Source organism: Mustela nivalis (assembly GCF_964662115.1).
Source record: "Mustela nivalis genome assembly, chromosome: 5".
In the NCBI taxonomy this organism is placed as follows: Eukaryota; Metazoa; Chordata; class Mammalia; order Carnivora; family Mustelidae; genus Mustela; species Mustela nivalis.
Genome location: NC_139024.1, coordinates 49,034,881 through 49,043,002, shown reverse-complemented (window position 1 = coordinate 49,043,002; position 8,122 = coordinate 49,034,881). Strand labels below are relative to the sequence as shown.

Here is an 8,122-nt window from a genome sequence, read left to right as displayed (position 1 = left end):
TGTCATCCAGGCTTTGTTGTTGTATTTGTAGAGTACAGGCAGAATAGATTCAGCATAATGCTTCGAATAGCTCTAGAATTTTTGAAATGGTAAATGAACACCAGTTCAACTTAAAGTCACCAGCTACATTAGCCCACACGAGAGTCAGTCTGTCCTTTGAAGCTTTGATGACAAGCACTGACTTCTCCTTTGTAGCTATCAAAGTCCTAGATGACATCTTCTTCCTTAGAAGGCTTCCATAGAAGCCTTCCTAGAAGGCTGCTGTGTCTACATTGAAAATCTGTTGTTTGGAGAAGGAACCATCTTTATTATCTGAGATAGATCTTCTGGATAACTTGATGTAGCTTCTACAACAGCACTTACTGCTTCACTTTGTACTTTGACGTTACTGGGATGGTTTCTGTCCATAAACCTCATAAACCAAGTTCTTGCAGCTTCCAAGGCTGCAAAAGTTTTCTTTTGCAGCTTCCTCACTTCTCTCAGCCTTCATACAACTGAAGGGAGCTTGGGCTGTACTCCAGAATAGGCTTTGGCTTACGAGACTGTTGGGGCTGGTTTGATCTTCTACCCAGACCACCAAAACTTTATCCACATCAGCAATAAGGCTGTTTTCATTTTCTTATCTTACTGTATGTGTTCACTTCAGTAGCATTTTTAATTTCCTTAAAGAACTTTTCTTTGAACTTGCAACTTGGCTGTTTGATGCACAGGTCTACTTTTGGCTTTTCTTGGCTTTCAACATGCCTTCCTTATTAAGCTTACATCATTTCTAACTTTTGATTTAAAGTGAGAAATGTCTGACTTTCACTTGAACCCTTACAGGCCATCACAGGGTTATTAATTGGCCTAATTTCCATCCTGTTTCTTAGGGAATAGAAAGGCCCAAGGACAAGGAGAGAGAGGGAGAACGGCTGGTTGGTGGAGGAGTCAGAATGCACACATTTATCAATTAAGTCCACTGTCTTATATGGATGCAGTTCATGGCACCCCAAAACAATTACAACAGTAACATCAAAGATAACCAACTAATCAGAGATTACCATAAGAAATACTATATCAAAAAAGTCTGAAATATTATGAGAATTTAGAAAATGTGACACAGAAAGTGAACAAATGCTATTGGACGAAAATGGCGCCAACAGACTTGCTCAATGCAGGATTGCCACCACTCAAATTGTTAAAAAAAAAAAAAAAAATGCAATTTCTGCGAAGCACAATAAATCAAAGTCCAATTATACAAGGTATCCCTGTACAAGTTTTCTCTTGGTTGAGTATCCCATTAGGTATTTCAGTATCAACAATCAGATGAAAACTACCTCATCTTTGAAATCATCTCCATTTGCATCTATCAATATTGTTGCCTTCCTGCCACTAAAACTGAAGAAGCATTTCTGTTCCTTTTCAGAGCTAAACCTTTCACCTTTCACCTGTCTCCCTTCCCATATCTTCTCTCCATCTCAGGACTGTGCCCCTGCTACTGTACTCTGCACAGGATCATTCCTACCAACAAAGAGGCTCTAATAAAGCTGTTGCTTGACTCCATGTCCTAATACATCTATGACCCAGTTGCTCTATTCTAATTTTCCAATAAATCTCTTTTGAAGAGTAATCTAGAATCTAGAATGTTATCTCTACTTTGTTGAATCTGCCTCCTCTTCCCAAGGCACCACATATTGGCTCTCTTTTCTTCATCTACACTCTCTCCTTAGATGGTCTCATCTAGGCTTCATTTACTCTGACTTCCAGATTCACATATCCACCTTCATATGTGACAACTCTATCTGGGTATCCAAAAATCATTTCAAACTTGTATGTCCAAAGCCAAAATCATAATTTGTCCTCTTTCTATCCCCATTCTATCCCCACTCTTTCCTATTTTTCTAATTTCATTAAATGGCACTTCCATGTACTAAATTAACTCCTGTCGCAAATCTAAGGATCATCCTGGATTCCTTCTTAACCTCACATCCCACATCCAAGCCATCTGTGAAACCAAATGGTTTTATCTCCCAAAATACATTCCACATTATTTTTTATCATTCCCACTGCTACTGTCCTAGACCAAGCCACCATCTTTTTTCACTTGAACTTCTGCAATTGTCTCCTAGTGATACCTGCTTTTATCCTTGCTTCCACAGAGTAAGCTATGACACAGAAGCAGATAGCATTGCCCTCCTGCTTAATACTCTTCAATGGCTTTTTACAGCCATCAGATTCCACAACCAGACCTGCAAACTCATACAAGATCTATCCCCTCAGCCTACTTCTCCATCCTTATCTCATGCCACTTATATATCTTTTCAGCTAAAGTGGCCTTCTTTGTTGCCTCCAACATGCCAACCTTTTGCCAACTCACAGACTTTGGACTTGCTTCACCCTTTAACCCTAAGAGGTCCTTCTTAGAACTTTGCTCCTTCTCTTCCTCCTGCTCTCAGCACAAATGTCAACTTCTCAAAGATGGCTCTCCTAACATTTCTATCAAAGTAAGCCCAGTCACTCTATCTTAATTACTGTTTTATTTTCTTCATAGACCTTGTTACTATTAGAAATAATCTTACATTCATCTTTCTCTTCCTACTAAATAGAAAACCTGTAAGACCAGAAATCTTGTCTGCCTAGTTCACCATGGTAACAACACCACTCACTAATTTTTTATGGACTGAATGATTATTCTATAAAGCTATTCCAAATAGAACATTAATAATTTCATTCTATAAAGTTTGTCTTCCTGTTTCAAATGAAGTGTTAAATTTTCCCTCTTTTAAATAACTTTTAAGTAAGTCTTACTTAAATCTCTAAAATTCCTTAGAAGGGAGAAAAGTTAGCAAATCAAAAAGGTCTGCTCAGACCCATTACCATAGTAAAGTTGGAATATTCTAACTCAGTTAATTTTAAATAACTGAGATGAACTAATATGGCTTCAGACAAAATAAAGTTCACCTGTACTTAGAATAATATTTTCCATTTGACTAATATGGTCACAATATTACTAAATGAATAAATATTATTTTCTCTTAAATGAAAAAAGTTACCTAGATTAACAGAACACTGAAGATTTATATTCCATGTACAGTTTTCCAGCTAATTTAAGCTAATTCTTTGTGATGGGGAGTAAATCAACTAACAGTTGGTTCATCTGTCACCCCTATCTGTAAGAGGGTAACTACATAAAAGCAAAAAAGAAAAACTACAAGTCTTGCCCAATTTCAATTCCTAAGAATTGTTTATTTTCTAAAAATAGCCAGGAGTGCTACCATGGCAATGCTAGAAAACTAGCAAATCTAACATGTCATTTTTCATCCAAAAATAAACTTCTAAAAAGTCCTAAACAGAATAGTTCGCATGTAACAGGTCAGAAAAAAGATGACCATAAGCCACTTCAGTACCAGAATGTCCCTTTTATATTGTTTCAAATGAATCAAAACTAGATCTAAGCTAAAAAGCTTACTATATATGGAATAGCATAATAATTATCTGATTTACAAAACTTGAATAAAGGTTCTTAGTTTTAAGGAAAAAAACTATATAAAATCAAAGAACTGTTCATATCTTGTGTTCAGCTTCTTTGTATAAAACATTGCTGCCTGGCCACCTCTGCTGCCAGCAAAAGAACTCAAAACAAGCAACTAGATAAGTAAAATAAAAATAAACTAAGAGAGAAAGGTATAAATAAGAAGATTTCTCTCCTCAAAAAGGAATATAAATAACTGAAGATGAGACAAAATTAAAAACAATCTTGTTGCATAAAACTGCAACTAATTCTCTCTTACAAAGGAGAAAAAATTATTAGAAACAGATAAAGCCAAGTCATTTTTCTACCCTTTTACTGACATGTTCCACTATATTCCTAAGCATTTTTTTATTCTACCTTTATTTACACAACACCTACTCCTGCTTTAAAAATCAAACTATGTTTAGATTTTAAATATAGTTTTCTGGACTCTAGGGCAGAGCACAGCATATGCTAGACTTAAAATTTAAGGCATAATCAGCTTCATTTAAACGGCATTTTGAAACAGTGGTTCAAATTAAAGCATCTTAACTACAATATGCATTCCCAAAGTGTAGTCAGTCAAATGAACACATCACAGAATATTCATTCATACATGTATAAGGCCTTTACTGAACACCTACTATGTCAGGCACTAAACTATGAATGGAGATACAAAAAATAAGATACAACTGACACCTTACCATTCACAAACTCCAACGCAGGAAGAAAAAGATAATGCAAGAGTATGAGTACTAATGACAAAAGAAGTAAAGTAGGCTAAGTACACTTAAAACTAAGATTGAGAGGACAGAGGGAAATCAGAAAGAATTCCAGAGAAAATAATGCCTAAATTAAGTCTTTAGGTATTACCTGAGGCTAAACACAAGTATGGGTGTTTGGGGGCTGTTTTTTTTTTTGTTGCAGGGGGTGGATAATGGAAGATGAGGTTACTAAAAGAACACAGTTCATGACAGAAGAGTCTATTTCAGGAAAAGAAAGCAGCATGTGCAAAAGTAAAAGGCATGAGATAGGTGAGGCATATAATCAAACTGCAAAAAGTATGCAATTGTGCTATTCAAACAGTGGCTACTGAAAACATGAAATGTACCTAGTGAGAAATGAGATATGCTGTTAAGTGTAAAATACACATGGGATTTTGAAAACTCAATACATAAAAAAAAACCATAAACTATCTACTTGAATATATTTTTAAATATTCATCACGTTAGGGGTGCCTGGGTGGCTCAGTAGGCTGGGCCTCTGCCTTCAGCTTGGGTCATGATCTCGGGGTCGTGGGATTGAGCCCCACATTGGGCTCTCTGCTCGGCGGGGAGCCTGCTTCCCCCTCTCTCTCTGCCTGCCTCTCTGCCTACTTGTGATCTCTGTCAAGTGAATAAATACAATCTTTAAAAAATAATAAAAAAAATAAATATTCATCACGTTAAAATATTATTTTGGATGTACTGGTTTAAATAAGATATACTATTAAAATTAATTTCACCTGTTTGTATTTTCCTGTAACTACTGAAAAAATGTTTTAAATTATGTATATGATTCGCATTATATTTCTTTTAGACAATGCTGGTTTAGAATGACTGCACTGGCTGGAGGGCCGTGATTAAAGTAATAAAGGAGACTGGATCAAGTGGAAGAGACTGTTACAAGAAGGATCTTTATATCATACAAAGAAGTTGGTTAGAAAAAAAGGATCTTCAGTAGGATTAAAATGATCAGATCCACATTTACAAAGATCCTTCTCCAGCCCAAGAACTGGAGGCCCAATAAGGCTGAAGGCAGAAAAACAGCTGGTCTTGAAATCAGGTGACAAGTGACAGAGCTTTGAACTAACAGAGGGTAACTAGAGATGTAGAGTACAGAATTAAGAAATGTTTATCAAATAAAACAAACTGAACTTGATGACAGGTTATATGTGGACTATGAGAACAGAGAATTCAAAATTCTTCCAAATTCAGAAAATGAATTTCAAAGTTTTGGTCTTAAAAAATTGGGTAAATATGGTACCATTCAATAGGACAGGTCTGGTGGAGAAAGGTGATGGTTTCATATTAGATACATCGAGTTTAGGATGCCTGTAAGAAATCTATGTGGAAACATGAAAAATTAGCTATATAAATTTAGAACTAATTCAAGAGTTCCAAGACAGAGACAAAAACTGATTGTGCATTAATAAAATATAGATGGTGGAAGCCAAGATGACCAGAAGCCTGAAGATGAACTCAGCCAAAAAAAGAACAGAGTGAAGAGAAGGCAGAAGACTAAATTATGAGGAAACACAATACTGGTGAGCAGAGAAGGAGGAGCATCCACAAAGAAGCAAAGAAGATCAGTAATAACAGGCAGAAGAAGAACCAGGTGAAAGAGCAGAATCTTCTTTGGGGGTGGGGGGAAAATGGACAGAGGGAGAGACAGAATCAAGCAGGCTCCATGCCCAGGCCAGAGCGTGATACAGGGCTTGATCTCTGCACCTGGAGATCATGACCTGAGCTGAAATCAGAAGCTTAACCAACTGAGCCACCCAGGCATCCCAAAAGTAGCATCTTCTAATGGACTTCTGTGTCTGCTATTCCATGAATGCTTAATAGGAAAGATGTGATGCTGACAAAAAAAAGAAAAATCTTTTCCAAAAATCACCAACTACTTTTTGATATTTAAAATGATTCTCTATTTGTATATATTTGTAATATAAAATTCAAATGTGGAACTATAACTTGAAAACATATGAATTAAAATAACATAATAAATAATGTCCAGAACTGTACCCTTTTTTTCAAAACTGCATGTAGACCCCTCCTGCCAAAAAAGATAAATACATAAAAATCATTTAAATGGTGACTTTTAATCTCAAAGATATTTTTAATCCAAGTTGATGGTAAAGAACCAGCATAAAAATGTTTGTGCCCAAGTGTACTTTCCTATGGAGAGGAGCCAAAACGTTCTTCAGACTTTCAGAGGAGGATCCAACAAGCAAAAGGATTAAGAAAATCTCCAGTAATTGCAGCCCATCGAACTGCTCACACAAACAAAATTTCAAGAACAAATCCACTTGAAGAGAACCATCCAATTTTTTCTTCAGTTATCTCATTATAGGTAGGAACACCACAAGAAATTAATCCTCACAAGAGTGTCTACTATTCCCATTCCCAAATGGAAAAAAATATATATGCCCCTTGTTACTAGCCAACAATTTGTTACTAATTGATATTAGTAATTTGTCCAAGGTCACAAAGTGAATGAGAGGGGGTTTAAACTCAGGTGAACCTGGCCCCAGGTCTTCACCACCGCGAAACACTGTATCCTCTTGGTCCTGCCCACGCAGAACACCAACCAGAGCACTCGGACTCACCTGGCGCATTTTTTGCCAAACATCTTTCCTCTCATCCCAGCCTTGGTGGACATGTAAAAATTTCACAGCCAGGATAAATGGGCCTTTCCGCTTTAACCAAACTGTCTTTAATCTCCAGTTATCCCAGAGATGCCGAAAGTTTCACAGTCTCCTTCCCCTTCTCGGCTGCCCCTCCTTTGCCATCTTCAGTCTCCACAGGCCTCTAGGGTTTCCTAATAATTCCTAACCCTATCTCTAGTTCCTCCTGCAACGAGCTCCCTTCCTCCTTTTCTCGATTCCAACAAACAATCAAACCTTCTATAACTTCGTCTCCTCCTAACTTCCCAATCCCCCACCTGTAGCCAACCTCGCCTCCTCCTCGTCCTTTCCCCGCTGCCGTGTTCCTCACTTTATTTGCTTAGGACTCTGCTCTCCCCGCGTCCCCAAACCCTCCCTATCCTTAATCCGCTCATCCTCCCCGCTTTAACAGCTCCACTCTCGTACCCCCATCCACGAATAGCCGGCCCCCCACGCTCCAGTCCCAATCTCACTTCGCACCCCGAACTCCCCAGTCTCCACGCCCACGCCAAAAGCCCACCCCCAACCCGCCCCGGCGCCTCCTCAGATTCGACGCGACGTCCCGCCTCCTTGCCTTCTCTCCGCGGAACAAACTCCCCGTCTAGCCGCCCAAGAGTGGGTGCCGGGTTGCTGCGAAGATTGAGGGGCGGGAGCCAAGGTTGCCGGGGTGCGGGAAGTTTGAACACAGGGCCAGGTTAGGGGCGGGGACCGTAGTTCCCTGGCGGCGGCGACGCGCCTACTTCGGCACCAGGGTAACGGAGACGGAGGACCATACTGCACTGCGGCAAGACTGCAGCCAATGATTCCCGCCCCCAATCTCCCATTGGCCTCCGGCACGAGACGACCATTCCTATTGGGGTCAGTGGAACTGGAAGGCGGGACAATGAGTACGGGAGAAGGCAGCCATTGGTTGACCGCTTCAGTTGTAGCGGCAGCCCGGAGTGGGGAAGTGGTTCCCGCCCAAGCTCTGCGGGGCACGCCGGGCTTCCGTGCGCTGTGCAGGGCGACACGCGACCGCACCGCTTCAAGGGCCTTGGATGGTTCGGGGAGCATGTGGGCGGAGGGGAAAGAGGGTTGGTGTAATGAGTTGTAGAAATTGGCAAATGCGTGATGGAAAACGTTGAAAACTGTTTTGAATCCTTCTTGGAAATCAATTGATTTTAAATTAGGAAGAAATTAATTATAAACAAATAGCTAGTTACTTCTCG

The 8,122-nt window shown here is 39.4% G+C and overlaps 1 protein-coding gene across 3 annotated transcripts in view; it reads right to left on the bottom strand.

Moving 5' to 3' along the window:
- LCA5 (lebercilin LCA5) overlaps window positions 1-7,693 on the bottom strand; it is a 58,586-nt gene extending 50,893 nt beyond the window's left edge. The window contains exon 1 of one of the 3 annotated variants that reach the window (XM_082729630.1): window positions 7,481-7,693. The gene's annotated coding sequence lies outside the window, so the exon portion shown is untranslated. Of the gene's footprint in view, window positions 1-6,857; window positions 7,297-7,340; window positions 7,420-7,480 lie in introns of those variants that run through there. The other 2 variants (XM_082729629.1, XM_082729631.1) reach the window with 2 other exon arrangements.
- Between the last annotated feature and the right edge of the window lie 429 nt (window positions 7,694-8,122).